This window comes from Sciurus vulgaris, assembly GCF_902686455.1.
Source record: "Sciurus vulgaris genome assembly, contig: HiC_scaffold_286_arrow_ctg1, whole genome shotgun sequence".
Lineage (NCBI taxonomy): Eukaryota > Metazoa > Chordata > Mammalia > Rodentia > Sciuridae > Sciurus > Sciurus vulgaris.
The window spans coordinates 28,429-49,282 of NW_027632766.1; the positions used below are offsets into that span (position 1 = coordinate 28,429).

Sequence of the window (20,854 nt, forward strand, 5' to 3'; positions counted from 1 at the left end):
TGTAGGCTTGCAACCCTGTGTCTGTTACAGGGTGACAATCTACACATCCCTTCCTCACTGGAGAAGGTGACTTAGGTACTCTACCATTTCCCCTTTCTTTGGAGTCTGAAAGTGTACCTGGCACAAAGCAGATTCTCAATAAATGTCTGATGAACTATTTTAGCTCTCTAAAGAACTAAGAAAACAAAATGTGAGGGCTCAACTTTATTCAGTAGGTTACAGGAGGTTAGTTTTCTATTTTAAAGAAAAGAACTTTACCAAATTTATGAATTATTCTGAGGCTGGTACTGTTGCTTTTAACAAGAAAGAGAAAAAAAATCAGGCTAGTATCAAAAGTCACACTTGTTCAGAGTGTACCTACTGGTATGGTAATTTACTTTTTACTATAGATTGGTTTTGCACAAGAACCAGAAAGACAAATTCTCTTCAGCCACCAGTAATAATTCATAGAGGAACTATATTTCTTCCTGTACTGTACCTTGTTTTTTAATCCCCAAATAGCTTTTTAATCAATGATTTTCAAATAGAGGGGGTAAATTATCAAAATCACTTAGGGCAATATCCAATTCTGATGGGAGTGATTATATGAAGGGAGTCTATTGGAGGTGATGTATTAAGAACAAATATTTCAGTCCCTTGTTTTAAGTATTCTAATTGAGAATCACAAAGCTGTGTTAAGTACCTGCAAGAAACAGAGATAAAGAGATCCAACATCCTAAAGGAGCTAATTAATGATTCAGTGGAAGAGCCCATGTGTGAACAACTGACTCCACAAAGCAAACTGCTAACTTGCCTTCTGACTCCAAAGCGCTGTACTGAAAAGTTTTATCAGGCCATTCCCAGGACCTTGGCCAGAAGACATTTTTAGTACCAAGGTCAACCGTGGGCATAGAAACAGAAAAAAAGGTCCATGTACTGTGGATTTGTATGCTTCTCACAATGATACAGTGTGATAAATGTTGTAAAACAAGTACAAACAAAGGTGAGGTCTGCATGTTTGTGCCCCCATCCCCACAATGTCTATACTGAAATTCCAACTCCTGAGGTGATACTCTGTGAGTTGGGGGTCCCTGGAAGGTGTTATGAAAGTAGAGTCCTCTTAGATGGGATGACTACACTTACAAAAGACCCCAGAGAGATGTCTCCACTCTTCCACTTGGTGAAATTGTAATGAGAAGAGGTCATCTGCCTAGAAGGAAAGAAGGGTGCCTCACCAGACACCCACTCTGTCAGAACCTTAATCTTGGACTTCCACCTCTGGAACTGCAAGAAGTAATGTTCTGTTGTTTGTGAGCCACAGTCCAAAGCATTTTGTTACAGGAGCCCACGTGGACTAAGGCAAATCTAAAATGGTGCAGAAAAGAAAAGAACAATTAATTCTAGGAAGTTTTTCCAAAGGGATAGTAACAGGCAGGCCTTAAGGGATGAGCACAATTTTGCAAAAGCAACAGAACTCAGTGGACAATGGACACGGTTTCATACCTCACATCTACTGACTCCTTTGGCCTCACCAATAAACTCTGAAGCAAAGGCTGCTGTTGTCCACATTTTATAGATAGAGAAAGTAAAATATTAAAAAGTTAAATATCTGGTTCATATTTACATACAGAGTTGTAAGTGGCAGAGCCAATTTCTGAATCCATTTTACCTGACTCTAGAACCTGGGGTTTTAAACCACCTTTCTAACCCACTACCTTCCAGCAAACAGGTGATAACAATGACAGGCTTAATCTGGGTGGAGATGATACAAAGTTAATATGAAGGACAGGGGCGAGACTGGAAGGGGTCTGTGATGCATCTTGCCTGTGGACAAGTAGAGGTCTTAAATCAGTGTACCAGTGTGATTCAATCTACATTTCAGGAAGACAGGTAAGGCAATTCTTCAATACAGAGAGACTTTTCCACACAAGGAGGAAAATTTTTAAAAAATTAAAATTTTCACCTCACAAAACTGGAGGAGCCACCTGGACAGTAAATAGCTAAATGCCATTTACAAAATTAAAAGTGAAAAAACATAAACCTTCATATAAACCTGTATATAAACATGCATAGAAAAAATAGAATATAGACTGATGACTGATTTTTACCTACTTGATTTAAGCATGTTTTATAAATAAATCAAATATGAAACCTACCTTACATAAGGGACTCAAGTGAGTCCATGATACTCTGGCCCTGGCAAGATAGTCAATACTATCTGTTCCTTTTTATACTTCCTGACTTAGTTCAGGTCAAGAGGGAAGAGGCCTTATCAGTCTAAAGTGCCAAATAAATACATGATTCAGCAAGCAGAGATTTCCTTCCCTCTTGTCCAAATACAAACACTTCACATGGATGGAAAAGAAAGCACCCATCCATCAAAGAACCACCACCTCCCCACCCCCAAAGCCTTAAAAAATATAAGGAACTTTTCTTCAGAAGAAATTTACTCTAAGGAAATATTATAAAGTGAAAAGGAAAGAAAGTTTCACACAATGATTTTCATGAGAGAATGATTTACAACAGAAGAAAAGGGAAACTCCAACAATCAGAAAATAGCTGTCAACTATGTGAATCCACTCAATGGAATACTATGAAGCCCTTAAACTTATGTTCACAAAAACTACATAAAAATTTTTAAAAGGGTTTGGGGTGTAGCTCAGTGATGAAGTGCTTGCCTGGCATGTAAGAGACCTTGGCCTCCATCCCCAGCACCATACATACACAAACAAAAAATGTCCTTTGTAGCCAAGCTTGGGAGTGCACACCTGTAATCCTCACAACACAGGAGGCTGAGGCAGAAGAATCACAAGTTTGAAGCCAGCCTCAGCAATCAAATGAGTCCTTCTCCTCCCGCTCAAAATTAACAAAAATAAAGGGACTAGGGGTATAGCTCAGTGGTAAAGCACCCATGGATTTCAATTGCCAGTACCAAAAAATTAAAATAAATAACTTGGAAAAAACTATAAGCAAAATATAAAATGGCATATATGACATGAACAACTATGTAAATATAATAAAATAACAGTAGCTGAGTCTGGGAGGTCAATTCTCTCTATTTTTCTAAACTTTTCCAAGTTTTTTAGTGAAAAATCATGATTCTTTTTTTAAGTCCTTCTATGCCAACATTTGATAATTATAAGACACACACACAAAGGAATTCATGAGCTAAAGTCATATATACACTGTACTCAGAAGTCAGGTTGATTTCCTCTGTGCTCCAATTCTGGAAGTAATAACGATGAAGCTTAAGGCTGGGTTCTAATTCAGAAGCCTTTCCTATGAAGTCGCCCCCAAGAGGATGATTTCTAATAGGTCTAGACTACATCATTGTAATACCTAGAAGATGTCCTTATAATACTCTTCCTTAGATATGGTATTCCTTATTTTTAAAAAGAAAAAAATCAAGGAATTTTTAAATACTTCTAAGAGCTGTGTAACCAGCCTCACATTTAAAGAACACCTAATGAGCCATGGCATTCTCTCTACCATGGCCTCATCAAATAAAGAAGCATGTAATTATCCAATTGTGTGAGTGACAATGATACACTCTCCACCACTGCACATGTTACAGATCCCAGCTTCCCAAAGGAAATTCTAAAGGACAATTATTCTAGCTTGTGTCTGAAGGTACAGTTGGCCCTCAATGCCCATGGGTTCTGTACTTGTGGATTCAACCAACGGTAGATAGAAAAAAAAAAAAAAAAAAAAAAAAACTGCACATGTATTCAACTTATATGTTTCCTAAACAATAAAACTATTTGGACAGTACTTACATTGAATGAGGTATCACAGAGATGATTTAAACATAGAGAATGAGGTGCACGGGTTATGTGCAAATTCTAGGCCATTTTATATAAGGGACTCAGGCATGCATATTTTGGTATCCTTGGGGATCCTGGATCCAACCACCCACAGATGGGAATGAAGCTTTAAGATAAAGATGAGGGGAGAGGAAGGCAAAAAATGGCCAACACTCTATCAGCTTCATTAAGAGGTTATTTTACGATTCTTGCACTGGCAATGGAAACCAGGCAACTATACAGAATGAATGAGTCCATTAAATACTAAGTACACAATTATTCAGTAAGATAAAACTTAGATCCAAAATATGACTAGGGAACAAAAACCAGACCCCTACCTTATAAAAAAGACGACTGACCAAAGACAAGTGGCCTACAGTCACTGAGGCAAGGGGCTCGCCTTTCCCCTCACTTTTCTTTGGTTCACTACTCTGACTTAAGTAAGAGTAAAATATCATGGCATAAAGATCAAAAGAAGACACAAAAACACATGTTATCAATTTACTTTGCTTTGAAACTGTTTACCAGCTGGATAAGTTATTCAAGAAAAAAGACAACTTCATACTAACTCAATAAACCAATTGTAAACATATGCTCAGGCTTATGCCAGGGAGCTACCTTCTTAAACAGATAGACTGATCTTACAACTATCTAGAAAAAGCAAGACCTGAGCCTCCTACAGCAGATGCACAAGGGGGCTTTCACAGTGCTAATGAGCCAACTATTGAATTTTGAGTTCAGTGTTTTTACTACCTAAAACCATTCTGCCTTATGCTCACTAGATGCCATACAGATGTTAAACACCTCGGAGGTAGGAGGTAAGTTGCACAAAGTGATCAGTGGTGATATTAATTAGCACTGTGGAAAGGTATATGTGATCTAGCCTAGCATCCAATTTTAGACAGGGTTCAAGGACTGATGAAGTTAATTCCTGCCTCCTAAGATACTTAGATTAAAACATCAAAAAGGGTCAAAGAGGAACATATCAAGGGACCTGTAATGCAACTTCCATTACTGCTTGATTTCACTTAGGTACTGAAGTCAGCTGTGTATTTCTAACAAAAGCAGAATTGTCAAAACAGATTATGATTCCCAAGGAAGTTTTTTCCAGAGACATCCTAAAATTCCTGACACTCACAGAAACCACACACTAACAGAAGACAAGACTACAATGAGGATTCTCACAGGACTGTATCCTATACCCAGTGGTGGAACATGTGACCCAATTCTGGGTACATGGGATAATGGATGGGAGTGTACTCTTTCATTAAGCAGTTCAGCTACATGATTAAATACATCATTTAACAAAAGAGAAAAAATAAAGTTTCCTTCCCATTCAGGTCCTCTTTCTGCTAAAAATTCAAATGTCCATTGAAATCCTTAATGCATACATTTCTAAGAAAAAACATTCTATATTATTCAAATATCTCCAAGAGTAATTTGATCATAATTCTTTTCTAGTATACAAATCGGCACTTGGAAAAATAAAATGTCTATAAATCAACATTTATATAGCCTCTGGGGGGAGGGGACATTAAGATCAGCCAAATATCACCCTATGTGACAATCAATGACACCCAGTTTTCAACCAGCCAAAAATTGGAGTGGACTAACAATTGTTCACTTGACCACCTCCAAAGGAGCCCTCTTCCTGAGTAGTAAGAGCTCCCTTGAGCTAAGACCGAAAAGAAGAGAGTTCTCCCCTGCTTTTAGAGAAATAACCCTTCAGATATAGGTAAGCACTGTCCACAGAACCAGGTGGACCTGTACCATAAATCTAGGCCTTTGGTGCCTTCGATGTCAAGTTCAGTCCACTTCTATCCCATAACTTCCCTACAGTGACAGACTTACCAATCAGAATTGAAACAACCATGCACTGCACTTCAAAGACCTGAGAATTCAAGTTCTCCTCTTGTATGGGTTCGACATCTAAGACACCAACTATAACTGAAAATATTATCTAAATGTTTACTACCAACATAAAGATGTACAGAATGAAGAGGAGAATGATACTGTTCCTACCACCACCATGCTCACCAAAATGTGTGCATGAGATGCATGGGGAAACATCTAGTAGGGTGCCCTGTGGTAAGATCACAGCAGTATGATTGGGCTGTTCATCTATGGAGGAACACATGTTCAGGCATGATGGCCAACAGCCTGTGCTGTTGCCTTTACTACCATTGCATCCCATGCATCCCTAGCTTCATGTTACTCACCTTGCAATGGAAATCTAAATGAGTTCAATTAACTATCAACTAGTCACACTATGGGATATGAAAAATGGAATGGATATTCCCAAGCAGCCTCAGCAAAAATCAATTGCTGCTTTGGAATGCATTATGATTTAACCAAGAAAATCTTTTAACTACTTCTATTTGTCTTAGAATGACAATAAAGCTACTATGTAGACAGCAGATAGTAAATTTGACAGAACTTCCTGTTGGAGATCCAAAACTTGTGGAAAATATGTAAGTGGATGACAGCTAACCCTCGCAATTTTCTCATATTATGAAAACCTTTAACATGTGATTCTCTCTATCCTCCTCTTGGAATTTACAGTATCAGCAAGAAACAGGCCTTTTTAGAGAGTATCTGAAACATTCTGGCTTGAGAAGACACTTTTGTCACTCTTGTCACTAATTTCAAAGGGAAAGAGTGTTGTGACAATCAATCTATGGAGAACATCACCAGGGCCAGTGCCAGTGCCCATCAATCTTGAACGCAGCTGAAGTCTTCAAAAAGAATGAAAATCCCCACATCCTCCCCACCATCACCACCATGCAGGCACTTGACCTGTGCCACCTCTCTCCATCCTGATGAGACTACTGTGAGCAATACTTTAGAGATGACAAAAGTGAGGGTCAGATAAGCTAAGAATTGTGCCTAGGCCCTACCCCACCCCTACCTCCTAGAAACCTCCTCCTTTCTTGATGATAAAGCTGAAGGACCCACAAGCAAAGATTCACTTCTAGTTTTGTTTTCATCCCTCTATGCTTCCCTTCCCAACTCATTTTTGTGTTCTTGTTTCTGTTTTGTCATTTTCCTTCATGACACCTTCCCACTTTCCTAGAATATGTAAAAACCAAGAATGTTACCAGGGCAGCAATGAAAAATTAAATTCATTTTCATCTAAAGAGCTTAGAATAAACTTAAGTTATAATTTCACAAGAGGAAATTAGACCTCGGCTTCACATCCATAGCTCATGCCTGTGTTGAACTTTTAATATCCTTTCTTTATGATGAGACTGTGAAATGTTGAAATTAAACTCTTTTTAAGAAATTCAGTTTCTTTACATTCTCATGGATTATTTTATGGAAAACAAAATAATACAAAAAATTAGTGGCTCAATATTCATATTGGGTAATATTTATCAAATATCCCATTTGTAGTGTAAAACACTACAGTATCCACTGTGATGCCTGGTGTACAGCTGTACATTGCAGTGCTCCCAGGACTCTGGAGGACTGGGGTTGAGGGGTAATGAGTGCAGGGAGAGAAAGTGTACATGTAAGCTACAGCAGCCACATGGTCAGCTAGCCACCTGCCTCCTGACCCCTTCTCTACCCTCCACCACAGCTCTGTTGGCTTCAGCATCATGAGGAGACCAACTAGCCTCACAGGCCCCTACCTACCAGATGCCAACAGTGAGGTCCCTCCCCCTACCCACTCACCCCCAGTATGACAGTCAGAACCTTTCCTGGGCTCTGCTGGGCAAACAACTCTATTCCACACTCTTCCTCTCCTTTCTCTGTAACCTCAGCAGCTTTGTGTAGCTGCAATTCTAGACTCAGAATCAAAGAAGTGCTGGCTGCTTCCAGGGAAAAGGGGAACATGTCAAAGACAGAGCTGTTCTCTCTTCTCAAAGGAAAAAGAGGGAACAAAAATCAGCTTGGCTCTTAAATCGCATGCCTGAGCACCTAGGACAGGCTCCTCTGTCTCTCAAGTGCTCCTGTGAGAGAAGACCTGAATGGCTCATACCCACAGCACTCACAGGCACCAGAGCACATTTCTGGGCATGTTTTTAAAAACATCAAAATGGAAACATGCAAGCCGTGAGCAACTGGTGTAGTGTAGTTCCAGGGGGACTTTTTAAAAGCTTCCCAATATAACCCTGGAAGAGGGTCCCCTTGGGTTGGCAGACTGTTCATGAGACTCTGACATGCAGATGTGGGGAGCACTGTGCTCCACATGGTACCAACACCAGGATCAGAAGACTCTGCCCATACCCTCAGGGGACTCGGTCCATAGTTAGTGCAATAGCTGGAATCTAGGTGTCCCAACAGAAACCAGACTAGACAAGCAGGTTTGTACTGTTCCTCAGAGTTACAAGATCCTACATTTACATTCTGTATCCCAACTTTATCAAGCTGTATACGCGATATGCTATGAATACAAGTATAAACATACACTCAAACACTTGCTGACAATGAACTAAGTAAGAAAAGCAGGCAGGAAGAGAAAGTTCTACCAATTACATCAAGCTTCTTTCCCAGTCCCTTGATCGGGAGCCCTATCCCACTTAGAAGTGAAATACCTTCAATCTAAGACCAAGTGATCTAAGACCAAGTAAAAAAGGCTTGTCATTTAACTTTTTTATATTGCTGTCATCTCTTCTTACCAGTTAGATTAATTCTTTAAAGTAGAGATTAGTATTGCACTGTCTTCTCCTCTACAACCATGGCCCCATGATGGATGCATGGTACTAATCCATTGTCTTTTTGTTTCTGTTTTGTCATTTTCCTTCATGACACCTTCCCACTTTCCTAGAATGTGTAAAAACCAAGAATGTTACCAGGGCAGCAATGACAAAATTTGTGGTACATTTGTGTTTACTGACAGTTTTTCCTCTCAGTGGTACAAGAAACAATGTCTCATAATTAGCACCACCTCAAATTAGATAAAATATGGAAGAATAATTTCATCTCTGTAGCAATTCTGAGACTGACATTGGAGCTTTGCAAATGCAAGTGCTGGGTCTGGATTTAAGCCCTGGCAACCTGACTGTAGGGTCCCACCTCTGAACCTGTTTGCTATCCCCAGGTCCACCATGCCAGAGTGACACTAGAAGGCAGTGATTACCTCTGCTCACCCCAGGCTTTTCATCCACTATTTAGAACTTGAATCCTCTCTCAACTCTCTGAAATACTATCAACAACAGTTCTGACAAAACTTCTCCAGATTCTTAAACTCCCCTGCCATTTGCTGATTCCCTCATTTGTCCACCCTGACACAGGAACTTACTTGCCTCCTGGGAGAGTGGTAGCTGGCATGAGCCCTGCAGTGTGCATTCCTCTAACCTCGACTTCCATTCTGTTGCTTTTGAAGACTTGTCAATGCATTCATTTGGTCATGTGACCTTCATTCCTTCACCCTGAATCTCAAACTTCCCTCTCTAGATCTACTCTGGTGTTTCTTCCCACAGCTTCCTGGTTTCAGCTCTCCTCTGACTCTCTACCTTTCTTCCAGTTCCTCCTTTTTGTATATTTCACACAGGCCTTTTCCTTCTACTAACTCCTGTGGGCTCCAATGTAGTCAAAGCACTGGATGTTTATTCATGGGTCCCTCAGAATAAGAAGCAGGCAGCTGCCAAGGGAACCCACACAAAGCTCAGAACTCTTCCCTGAACTTCAGGTATGCCCCTGCAATGTACCTGAAGAACTCTCAGTCTCCCCACCTTAAATTCAACATTTCTAGTCAACCCCAACTTATCATTCATACAAGGCTTTCTCCTTCCACAACCATTTCTCCCCTGCTAAGGTTGGAAATTTAAGATCCACCTCTGACTTCTTTTGTTACTGTACAGCCAATCACCAGTCTCTGCCATTTTGCCTGCAAAACTTTCATTTTTCCACTTCTACTTTCACCAGAAATTTAATACCACACAGATAATTCAATAGATTTCTTATAAATCTCCTGGTATCTAAGTTCTACCTGCTTCAATCCCAACTGCAACCCCAACACTTTCAGTGACTTCCCAGTGCTTCCTATTCTAACACATCAAGGCTTCAAACTGTCATACCAACCCATCCATTCTGAACATCTCCTCTGCCTCACCCTGCTGGGTTCCACTGGGAACACCAGAGAGGTCAGGTGGAGATGTTCACCAGTCACCATACCTGGGCTGCTTCATGACAGCCATCATGGTTACTGAAACAGAAGTAAGGTAGGACAAAAAAATGCAGCTCCCAGTTGTCCTGGCCACTTTCTAAGTGCTTGGTAGCCTCCTGTAGCCATAGATATTTTATTAGCACAGACTCAGAACATCTGCTTCTACCGGAGAGTGCTGCTCCAGCCTATTCAGCACCTGTGCTGATCTTCCAAGCACTCTGTACCCAGCAGTGTCTCCATCCTACCTGTGCAAAACCATGTGTTCTTCCATACCACAGTGATCTTCTCATGAGCTGCAGCACAGCTCATTCCTACATTAATTTGTTATAATTCTTACAATGTTGTTGCATTTAAGTTTTCATTATTGTGTCTTAAATTATTGTGCCTCTTAGAACAAATATTCATTGAATTAATTAAGAACATGTACTTATTACAATACCACACCAAAATTACCAAATATGGGTGTATTTAATATTCCTCCTTCATTAAAAATGATGTTTTCCTTTGCTCTAAAAAAATGAACTTGCATTTAGCTAAATGAATAATTTAATGCCCAAATATAATAGTTCAAAGATAGTTAGTTCTTTGTTTTATGGTGTTTGGAATTGAAAGGAAAAAGCTATACAAGGTTTGAAATACCTCCACTTTACATAAGTGTACCACAAAGAAACCACAAAAGATAGATCAGGACAGGAAAATGAATGAACAGTATGAGTAAATATACTCTAACAATCTGAGATTGTAGGAAAAAATATCAATATTAGACTAGCCCTAAAATTAGGAGAAATTATAAATATAGCTTTAAAATTTTTGTATAAAATATATTTTCAAAATATATAATAAATACATTTATATTTATAAATATATAAATATATATAAACATACATAAATAAAATATATATTCAAATCAATAGGCAGACTCTTATATCCCACTTCTCAAATATGACAATATTTACATCTTGAGCTCAAAAACACACATATGCATAAGTTATTCTTGTATGTATATGTGCTCTTTCTTTAAATCCAGTTCTCTTATCCAAAAAAGAGTTAAGAAACCAATCCACTATACCACAGAACTGGGTTCTTGTAAAAGGATATAGCTCCTTTTCCAAACACCAAGAACCAAGCAGAAGAGATTTGGGAGAATCACACCAGGTAGACTCCTCAGACCTTAAGAGGGTAGGAAGCTTTATTTTCAAGAGAGTCTTCTCTAAAGTTATTAGTTGATGACAAAACTGGCAGAGATGCTCAGTTATTCCAATACTGCACGTCCAGTGACTTCTGAGGTACCATTTATGAAAGCTTTTGCTCTTTCTATCCAAAAGATATAAGTCCCTTATGCAATCGAATATTCTAGAGCCTGCTTATTTCTGCAAGTCAGCCAGCAACAGAAGTAAATGTTACTTTTTTGCCTATAAAACTAACTGATATAAAACTGACATTACCTTAATGCATACATCAATGAAGAATTTAACTTAGATGGTAAGTAGTACATGCTATTTAGCGCTATCATTCTTTTCTTTTTAAAGAATGCTATAAGTTTTAAGTGTTAAAAATACTTTAGAGGGGCTGGGGAGATAGCTCAGTTGGTAGAGTGCTTGCTTTGCAAGCACAAGGCCCTGAGTTCAATCCCCAGTAACGCAAAAAAAGAAAAAAAAAATATATATATATATACATATACATACTTTAGGTATTTTTCCCTCAAATCAAATAAGAGATCACCTCATCAGACTGAGTATTTGTCTACCAGATAACAGCAGAAAAGGCAGATGCAGAGTCAAGAGCTTTCAGTTTGAGGCCCAGAGGCAATGCCCCTGTTTCCAAAGAATACCCTGCCATCATCATACCAACAATTAAAGCTATATACAGAGAAGTACCAGAGCACTTCTACCTCACAGTTGCTTTATGACTTCATACCAATGTTCTCTACCATTTTACAATTAAATTATCCTTATTCTTCTCACACATTTCCAACTCTCTCCCTAGTGCCCCCTAGCCCTTCTCTAAAGACCCAAACTTCAGCTTTTGGTGAAGAATGTGATCTGCTTTGGGGAGTCTGCAGGAGTTTCATGTATCCCTATGTCAGAACTGTCTAGTTTAATCTGAATTTTGTACAATCTTGGAACTCTCATTTTCTAATAAGGTCCCATTGATTAAATTAGACATAGGGTTTTTCTTCTCCATTTCTAGAATGAAAGAAAAATATCAATTTCAACATGGAGACACAAGTATCTCTCTGTCAGACTTGATTTCTATTTAGCTCAAACAAAAGATATAAACTGTCAGTATGATGCCAAATAAAAACTCATCTCCCCTCTCTTGGCCCAAGCTCTACTGGACATGCTCAGTCCAAAGCCTCAGAAATGTAGGGAGTGTGGAAGGGAAAAACAAACAAGAGGAACACCCTGTCCTCATATATAAATACACCACCAAGGTAACCACACAATGCCTGCCTGGGTGCATTAGATGCAAACCAAAATCATGCACAACTGCAATCATGGAATCCTAATTGGAACAAGTTATTCTATGTATATATAATATTTCAAAATATACTCTACTATCATGTAAATAATAATAATTATAATAATTATAATAAAAATAAAGAATGCTTAACAACACTAGGAGGATCCAGGGTTGGCTTCTCTGCTTGCAAACACTATGGGGGTAACTTTAGACCAGCAGATCATCTTCTCTCAGCCTCACACTGATCATCTCAACATGAGCCATCTGGATTAGAAAGTCTTTAGAGCAATGTTAAACATTAAACATTTCTAAATAGGCAGTCATGAGTCATTTTTTATGAAAGCACCTGGCAAGACAGTCCCAAGGATGTACTTCACCTGAAGGATCATGCCCTGGGGTTGCATAAGTATATACACAAACTCACCAGGACATGGACATTTTTGGATGGGAGGATGGAAGAGAAGATACAGGACTCTTGATTTTATCAGATTCTTAAATGGTCCACCACTCCATTCAAAAAGCTGAGAACAAGTGAAAGGTAAGACATTGAACAAAAGAATACTCAAACATTTACCAAAAAAATCCCCAAGGAATTTGCAATGAACTAGTCTTACCTCACAATGCATGTTTAACCACTCAGGAAAAACAGGGTAATGTCAATGAGATAAACTGAACTACTAGAACTTTCTTCATAAGTACCCATTACCTTGTGATTATACAATAAAACTCAAGAAAAGTGGCAGGAATTATAGAGAAAAGGTGAAAGGAAAAACTAACTGGGCTTTGAAATGCATTACTTCTATGTCAGATTTTCTTCAAATTATGTGTTCCTTAGATAAATATTAAAATTACTATTCCCTTTTATACATTTACAAGGGGACAAATAGAAGACAGCCCCAAAAAAGAACAAGAGGGAAAATAAGTCTAGAGGCCTAAAAAGTAAGACTTTTTACACTGTCTTTTGTACACTGTCTACACTGGCACAGTAAAGCACCGCCATACAATGCCTAACTGGGTGCTCTAGATGCAAACCAAAAGCTCAGCTAAGGATGTGGGTCTGGAGTCAGGCTGCCTTGTCTGGATCCCAGCTAAGATAATAAATCATAATCACTCACTATTTATGAGCCTGAGGGAAGACAACATACCACTCTGTCCTCAGTTTATCTGTAAAATGTGACAATAGTCCTTAGGAGAAGTTTTGAGGCTAAAAACTATTAAAAATAATGCCTGGCATGGCACTTGGTAAAAATTCTGTAAACAAAGTACCATTATTTCTCTTATCCCATGCTGTAAATCCAATTAGAATCCATGACATTAATGACAAATAAGATCTACAGGAAAGTCAATCTCATTTTATCCAATAGCTTCAACTGTCACTTCCAAACTATGTGTTAACTAGAGCACTTAAAATAACCAATATATGTCTGTCTCCTTCAACCTCCCAAATTCACTAGTAGCTATAGGAGACAAGTGAGAAGAGAAGGGAAGGTTCTCAGGAAGCACTATCTAGACCTTTCTATGATGATGGAACTATCCTATATACACACTGCTCAATATAGAAGCCACATGTCACGTGTGGCTATTTAGCACTTAAAATATTGGCAGTGCTGAGAAAAAATTTAAATTTAATTATAATTCATTTAAACAAATAACCATATGTGACTATGGGGCTACTTTACTAGACTACATGGCCACAGATGATCCATAAACTAAAAAAGAAACCTAAGTAATTTGAGCAAAAGCAAGGATATTCTTTTCCAAAATTGCTCATGTGTTCAATGCAAATATCTTTGTGTTTAACAGAGATCTGGTCACTGATGAGTTAGAGAAATAACATGTCAACTCATGCATCAATACAGTGCAAACTCAGTGCTAATGGAAGGATCAGAGATAAAGAATATGTGGTCCTTTGATACTGTAAAAGGACCCTAAAGCCAAGTTAAATTCAAGCTCATGTAAAGCATGATTCAATACACAGACCAGATCTGCAAAGGGCCAGCACCAAAGCACTTGTTTCTATACCACCAAGTGGAAAGCTACTTGATCAATGCACACTGAACATATCTGCATTTGTCTTCAATTTTTACCTCAGAAATTCATAGTTCTGTAAGTCTTTCCCTCCTTTAGAAACACTAGTGTTCTTGGCTATCTTGGCCTTCTCATTATGAACAAAATAAATGGACCACCCATGTCTGAAGTATAATGCCAGACTCCTGCTTAGTTGCCCCTGTAATGTGGTTTAATTATGATAACTGAACTAATAAGCTGACATCATACAGCTTCACAGGCTGACCCCATGTCAACCTGATGTATCACTCTGTACCACTTCAGTGCTGTAAATCAGTTAAGATCTCAAGCAAATTGAAAAGACTGGTAATGATATTTTCTCTGCCATCTCTGTAGACCCTACTTCATACACAACTTACATTATTTATAATACTTCAGGGTGCCTCCATTAGCCTTGTAAGACTACACAAATGAGATCTTTTATACACATACAACTTGGACTTAATTATGTAGGCTACTGCAGCTTTTTTCCAGTCTACCAAGTTATTAAATTTTATCTTGAACCCAGAATTGCTAAAAATAAAAATTAGAAACTGAATTTTTATTTTTAACTAAAAATGTAGTAAATATTGCTTGAAAAATGAGACTTACTTCCTCTAATTCTTTAATGAACTTAGCAGGAAAAAAAATTACTTAAGTCTCAAGAGGTCTAAGAGGTTAACCTTGTTAATTGCCTAAAAACTGTCATTTCTCTAAAACACAAAGATCATCAGCTCTGCAAGGAAAGGAAAATGCAAAAGGAAAAATGCATTTGGTTACATACCTATGGTAATAGGGGTCAAAACTAAATCAAGGACAAATCCCTACCCTCAGAAGAAATCTGATCCTGTCTAGGCCCTCTGGATACTTTGGCATCACCATCTCCAGAAAATCACCTTTCAAGATCCTAGTTACAGTTTCCTAAGAATTGCACTATTATACTGAATGGTACACCTGCACATACATACCAAATAACTGCAAATGGTAATGAGGGAGAGTGGAGGACAAACTCTTTGATCAGTACATCATATTTAAGCCTGGCACCTACATCAGAGCAACGCTAATGCAAAAACATTTACACTCATTGAAAATGCTGGGCAGTGAACACAGGATTTGCCTTGATTCTTTTTAAAAAACACTCGTTCCAATACAGCTCATCTGCCACCAATACAACGTTGGGTTGCAGTAATAAACAACAGGTTAAATCAACCTGGGCCAGGAAGTTTTCTCCTGATGTTCCTGAGGTGTGAGTACCTTATCCAACCTATGCAATTTGAGCAAAAGATGTTCTTTCAGAAAAAAGGGCATTCTGTGATTCGGCCACTGAGAGCTTCTGCAACAGGAAGACAGAAGAGAAATTATGCACCTTTTCTATCATTCCATACTTTGGGGGGAACCAAGGAAAGAGAAAGGGCAGGCTGTCAGTACTCACGAAAAGGATGCTTTCTCCAGAGATGGCATCTCGCTGGTTATCTCCAGGGAGTATTTTTCAAAATCGCGTGCGGGCAGTAGTTTTGAGATCTGGTGGGCATCGGTTCCTGCTGCCTCCCTGAAGAACATCAAAGAAATGTGCTCCCTTTAAGCCTGCACAGGCATTCAGCAACCAGAAAAGCATGTCCCCATAGGACTCTCACACCCACCGCCCCGCCTTCTTCCAGAAACAACCTGAGAAACACTAAGAAGGACGAAGAGTAAAGGAACTCATGGACACAGGTGCAGTGAGACCAAGGAATCTGGTAATGGGAAGGGATGAGAGGACTAGGAGATACTGGGGGTTGTCGGTGGAAGAGGGGCGTATTGCACGCCGCCGCCAACCCTTTGGATAAATCGAGAATTTCAGTGCGTGCTTTCCAGGACATGGACCCCAAAGAGGCCGGTGGGCACGGAAGGGAACCCGCGCAGGACACCCAGGACCAGGGCACCAGGCTTTCCCCTCCTGGGCACACCGCTTGGCCTGGGCGGAAAGGGCAGTGCCTGCGGAGGTCCTCCCACCCCCGCGCGAGGGTCCACGGACCAGCGCGGGACACCACAGGCCATAGACAGCGCGGGCCTAGGTCGGGCTGCAGAAAGGGAAAGAGAGACATGGACCGGGAGGGGGTTGCAAACCGACATAGTGGCGCAGGGAGCTGGCGGCGGGGCAGGAGGGGAGGCGAGCTGGCAGGTCTGTACCTGGAGCAGCCTGGAGGCGTCTTCATAGGGGAGCGCCCCTCCCGCGCAGCCCACGACCGTCCTAGGGGAGACCTGGCGCTGGGAGGCCTAGACCGCGGAGCAGACTGCTGGGACGCTCGCAGGGGAAAGCAGGGTTCGGGTCCTTTCACTTTTACCGGCTTGGAGGCGCCCCGTCAGGGCAGACGCTGGAGTGGTCGGGCAAGCGGGGTCCCTCCCCTCGCCTGGACTCAGGATCAGCCGCTGAGTCTCTCTTTCCTCCGGGCCGGGGTCCAGAGCCTGGATTGATCTGGTTGCCAGGCGTCTGGGAGTAGGAGCTGCCCACTGCTCCTTCACTTGCGCACTTGCGCGTGCTGCAGGTCGCTGGACCAGGGATCCTCTCCAAATTCCGCGCCCAGCGGACAGCGCAGGGGAGCAGCAGGAGCCAACTCCCCCAGTTCCCAGGCCCATGCTCATGATCAGCTCCTTCCAAGGGGTAGCAAAAGCACTCTGGCTTTCTGGCTTTCCCAGCCGCGACTCTAGTCCGGGTGGAGCAGGTTTGATGCAGTTTGTGCAAATCAGGCTCGCTGTGCTGTGTGTTTATTTATGACATGGTCATTAACACATCACATCCACCTTGAGCACTGATCTTCCTTAGAATGCAGGTCACATTTTCTCTCTCCCCTTTTATGTCTAGTTTTCATTTCCCCTCATTCTCTCCACAAAAATTTGCAGCCCCAAAAGTTGCTTGTGTCCAGAATTGGATAGCCTATTAACTATAGCAAACCCCGAGTTCATAGATGCATTTGTTGTGCCCAGCGGCTCAAGACCCCACAAAGACCACCAGAGACCACGATCAATGCAAGCAACAAAGAATCATTTATTAGCAAGCCCAAGCCTGGTCCTCTGAGCACTCGGTAACCAGTGTTGCTAAGAGGCCCTGAGCCTTTGTTCAGCAGGCTTTTATAATGAAAGGCAAACAGTTTTACAGTGTTCTTTTTAACTGGTTAACATTTGAACAGCTAAACATTAGTCCTCCTCTGCTTGGGTCCTGCCAATCTATTTGATTCTCATTGAGTCCCACCAGAACTGAACGGTCCTAGAGGAGGAAGGGAGGAGGGAAGGGGTGAACTATGCAGGAGATGAGTTGGAGTTAGGCCCCCCTGTCCTTGACAGATAAGGTTTCTAGGCAGCTGCACATTCCTCAGACAAATGTCTCTTAACAACCTCGATAAGCATGGGGGCCCAGCAGTCCTGTTTGCGCTGTATTGGCTCTTGAGGGTGCAGTTGCAACTGCCTGCATCCTGGTGCTTAAGACAGTTAGCTGCACAGATATCACCCTGTTCTCAACACATTTTCAACTCAGGATTCAATGGTTTGAGTAGGGCCCTGCTGCTTCAAATAATGACAGAAGCCACAAAGAGATAGCAGTTCATACTCTAGTTGTTTGGTCCAATTTTTACAACCTTTTAGATGTCACAAATGCCTTCAGAACATAAATAAACTTCTGTCTACCTGAATTACATAGACACTGAAAAGATGTTTGTCTAAGAATCAACTTTTTTTATGGCCAGTTTCTGAAAGCTAGAATGGAATCTTGAATAATTACCATAAATGTTTAGTTGCAAGTGAAAGAAAGTAAACATTAAAGACCACATTTTGTTTGCTTCATTTATTTCTAATATCTAGAGGAGACTAAACTACTGAAATAGAAAGTAATTTGGAATTGAGCAACCTGGGGATGATAGCCAAAGGTTTTATTCTAAAATCAGTTTCCAGTAGTGATTGCACAACTTTGTGTGTATAGTCATTGCATTTTATGCCTTAAATGAGTGGATCATATGGCATGTGAATTTTATCTCAACAAAGCTGTTAAAGGAAAAAAGGAAGATATAACTAAATGCAGTATATGATCCTTGATTGGATCCTAATGAGAGAAAAGGTATAAATTGGCATTATATAGTTGTAACAATGCTAACACTTGAGAGGTATCTTCTGCTTATAGTCTCAGAACCTTCCAACAAGGTATACACCATCATCCTCATTGTTAGATGATAGCAGTGCTTATTGAATTAGGTCTTCTATGGGATGATGATGATAGTGGAGGTGATGATATTATCTAATACTTGGGTTTGCAATTTGTGAGTAATTGTTTTGAGCCTTATGCATATGTTATTAACCTCTTTATCCTTCAAACAATCCAATGAGGGATTAGAAAACTTGGAGGGCCTAGGGAAGGGGAGAGGAGACTAAGGGAGAGTCATTGGGAGGGAATTAATATAATCAAAGTATGTTATATACAAGTACAAATATGCCACAATGAAACCCACTATTCTGTGTAATTAATATACACTGATAAAAACACCATGAGATAGACACTATTTTCTCTAAAGATGCAGAAATGGAAGCACCAACATGTTATGCGACTTCACCAAGGTCACATAGCAAGTATGCTGGTGCCTAGAAAGTACTGGATGTGACACCTGGCATCTTGTATGTGTCACAAAGGTTAGTGATATTCTTTTCTTTGAATGTTTGTGGTGCTGTGCTGAGAATAAAATTTCTATTTCCAAGTCAAATATCTTAGGTAAATTCATACCAACAGAATAATTAATGGAGTAGTCAGTTTTTGAAAGTGATGACATGATTTCCAGAAAAAAAAAAAAAACTTCAATTGTTTTACTTCTGTTAGCAAATTCTCTCCACTAGACATACATCCATTGTCAAATTTCCCACATTGAAGGACTGATTTTGGCTGCAATTCACACAGAACCTAAATAACACTGATTAACCAAAATAGGAACTTATTTAATCTCTTATAAAAAGAAGGTCAGAAATAAGAATTCCTGAGGTGGTGAGATAATGCAAAGGTTTTAGGGCCAAGGTCTCTGCAATCCTCTTATCTTCTACCTCAATGTTGATTATAAAATGCCTGCTGCAGCTTCAGTCATCCTATCTGCATTCCAGAGAGAAGAAAGGAAAGGACAAGGCCAAAAGAAGTGAATGGCCTGAAACTCCTGGGAGGAAGATGCCACTCACCATCACCACCTGGGGCAAGCGTTGACCACTACTACAACATCTGCCTACAACTCTTGGGTGAAAACACTTCTGTGGTCTTTACTGTTTGCAAGGATGGCTGAGAAATATCATTTTAAATTGTTTAATCTGGACAAATTGTCACTCCAACAAATGTCACTCTGACAAAATGAGGAAGTAAAGAAGAAGGTAAAAGCTAAGTGCAGTAGTGTGCTTGATCCATCTAGCCACAGCTTGGGAAAGCTCATGACTCAATCCTCAGGTTTTTGCAAGCTTGTTGTTTAATGCATTGATCACCTGAAATTAGCCATATTGATTTTATCTGCAACACAAAAACTGAAGAATGCCATAAATAAGGTCCTGCCTCCTTTTTTGGAGGGTCAGTTTAACATTACCAGCATACCACAGAATAGATAGATAAGTTTGTCAGTGCAGCAGAAGGCTTTTCATTTTGTCTTATTATATTCTGTCAGTTATTTCTGACTGTAATGGGAGAGACTAATGATGAAGCAGGTGATCTTTTGAAGTATCTGCTGTAAAAAAATCTCCCTCTTTTTAATTATAAAAATATGCTAGGATTATCCATTTATATTACTTCTTTCTTTAGAAAATGTACCATTTCTTTGGTGGTAACTTAGGAGTGCCATAAAACTACTATAAATTTCTTCTCAAGATGTAAAGATTTTATTTTTAAATATTAGGAAAAACATCAGTCTAACATCATGTTCTAACAGCTTCTCAGTTTGTGTTTGAAGCAATTGTTACATCAAACTGTTGCTGCAACAATCAACTTTTCTAAGATGTAATTTTAATAAAAATATAAAACATCTTTTGGGATAACTTCTTCTAAAATTTATTCAGGGAAAAAGAAATAAAGTAGAATATCATCTTTCCTGGTTATAAGGAAGAGCATATTTTTTTCAGTGCTTGTAGTGGAACTCAGGGTCTCATGCATACAGACAGATGTTCTACCACTGGGCCACGCCTGCCTGAATGATTTTAACTGCTTCCTGCTTCCCTTTGGGATACAAACAGGTGCTTCAGACACAGCACTGACATGGACAAAGGAAGTCTTCCTTTGGCTTGAGAAGAGTCAACAAGAGTGATTTCAGTAGCTGAGTCAGAAATGGAGAAGTATGCTTCCAGGTTCTGTGAACATGGTCCCACTCCACCTGGGAGGTTCCACCTCCAAGCTAAAAGTGTATTTAGGGTATTTAGAAATGAGTACCTGAAACAAAGTCACATATCAGTGTTGCAAAATGTACTTTAG

General features: G+C 39.9%; 1 long non-coding RNA gene across 2 annotated transcripts in view; it reads right to left on the bottom strand.

Moving 5' to 3' along the window:
• LOC306652559 overlaps window positions 1-16,884 on the bottom strand; it is a 30,156-nt gene extending 13,272 nt beyond the window's left edge. Inside the window, exons 1-5 of one of the 2 annotated variants that reach the window (XR_013761453.1) lie at window positions 16,573-16,884; window positions 15,836-15,952; window positions 12,782-12,878; window positions 9,903-10,010; window positions 8,405-8,549 (exon numbers count right to left, since the gene is read on the bottom strand). This is a non-coding gene — a long non-coding RNA (uncharacterized lncRNA). The remainder of the gene's footprint in view (window positions 1-8,404; window positions 8,550-9,902; window positions 10,011-12,781; window positions 12,879-15,835; window positions 15,953-16,572) is intronic. The other variant, XR_013761452.1, reaches the window with a different exon arrangement.
• Window positions 16,885-20,854: the final 3,970 nt, after the last annotated feature.